We start from the raw sequence: 1,882 nt of genomic DNA on the forward strand, positions 1-1,882 counted from the left end.
AGAGGAGAGGTAGTAACTTCCTTCTTTTTGTGTTGATGTTTTTTTATAATTTCCAAGAAAGCCAATGAGCAAACCCTTTAAACCTTTTCTGCTCTTTCTACCCTTTCTTTATGGATGGGAGAGGGAAGTGATTGGTTCTCTGTCACCAAATCTCAGCCTCTTCAATAGAGAATAAAGTGCTCCACTTTAGAGCAAAACCTGGGTCAATTAGCATCAGAGAATTTTTCTCTGTTTTCAAAGGTAAAGGGTTTTTTTGTCCCCTTTCCTCCCACTTTAATCAAACTACCAATTGCCATTCTATCAATTTAATCACAAGCTTCCTTTTGAAAGGTTTGTTGCTGAGGAATTAGTTTTCAGGGTCACTGAACCCCTGTGAGCAGCCCCATCTCAGAGAGTATTCATTCTGAATTCAAAGTCTTGCCTGTTTAGATCTCTGCTATAAACCTGAAGATGTAGTCAACCTATGAAAACATTGCTAAGAAATAAAGTTATGAGGGCTCAGCCACCTCTGTGAAGGCATTGAGTTCAGCTCTTTTTAATTTTGTTTAAAGATGGGATCCTTTTTTCATTCCTTGTAATAAAACCTGTCTTTCATTCTGAAAGGCAAACCAAGCTAAGAATAAAATAGAGTCATCAGTTCTTTTGGTAGTTTATTTAAATATAGACATATTTCAAAATTATGAATATAAAAATAAACTTTTTTTATTAGTGTAAATTAATTCCAAGGAAAATTTCCCCCTTCAAGGAGAAGAAATTTAGTCAAAATGATTCTAACTCACTCAGAGATAACTTCTCTCTGTATATCATATGTATTTTTTTTTACTGGCATGAACAGATTTTAATATGTTTGTTATAGCCTCTGAATATCCAGGTAGCTGGGCATAGCTGATCTAGATTCCATTCTGTTTTAAAAATCAATTAACAAAGTGGTCCTCCTAAAAAATTACTGCAAACTCTTCATTACAAACGACAATGAAGGATATAGAAGAACACAGATGGAGTCTGGAATCGCGAAGGTTTTCAGCATGTGAACAGGCAGGGGGAAAAAAGAGTCAACTATGTTTGACTTGCATATTTGTTATCTAATTAATCTGGAGAGTGCTTCGGTGCCAGTTTTACCCATTCTTCCTCTCCAAAATAATATTGCAAATTTATTTATCTTCTTTCCTCCTGAAAAATTTTCAAACATTCTGTAAGTTATGCATAGAGATGTTCCCCAGAGAAACAAGGAGAAAAACATAGCAGAAGGGGACAGTGAACAGAATCTGTTCTTTGGTGATGATGGAAACTATTTGAATTCAGGATAGTAACAACATATATTTCTTCACAATACCTATTAGTCAGTTTCTCAAGTTTTAAGTTGAATATTTGGCATTGGAGTACTGAACTACCATGTAATAAAGTCTATCATAAAAATTCCTTATAAAAATGGAGAGAAAGAGAACTTTATTTATATTATTTTATTTTATTTTATTTTTTATGCCTACCGCACCTAGTCTTTCTAGGTGGTCTCCCATTCAAGTACTATCCGAGCCTGACCCTGCTTAGCTTCCAAGATCAGAGGAGATTGCACGTGTTCAGAGTGGCATGGCTGTAGACGAGAAAGAGAACTTTAAAAAACATTTATTTATATTATAACAGAAAAGAAAACTATTTAAAAGTGACTACTAACAAAAATGTTCTAATGTTAAAAAGTGTTTTGAAACATTTTGGTACATTTTAATATTTCAGTAGAGTTAGGGGAGACATCTTTCAAGGAATAAGCACATTCATTTCAGATTTTCCTCCAACAGACAGAGTTGCTGCTTTGCTCTCTTGTTCTTTAAAAATCGAAGAGAACAACACATGTTTGTTTCTTATAATCTCAGTTGATCCAAATCCA

General features: G+C 34.1%; 1 pseudogene; it reads right to left on the reverse strand.

The window, feature by feature from the left end:
• Positions 1-1,480: 1,480 nt before the first annotated feature.
• Positions 1,481-1,599, reverse strand: LOC120595881 (uncharacterized; annotated as a pseudogene).
• Positions 1,600-1,882: the final 283 nt, after the last annotated feature.

Source organism: Pteropus medius, unplaced genomic scaffold (assembly GCF_902729225.1).
Source record: "Pteropus medius unplaced genomic scaffold, Ma_sr-lr_union100, whole genome shotgun sequence".
Lineage (NCBI taxonomy): Eukaryota > Metazoa > Chordata > Mammalia > Chiroptera > Pteropodidae > Pteropus > Pteropus medius.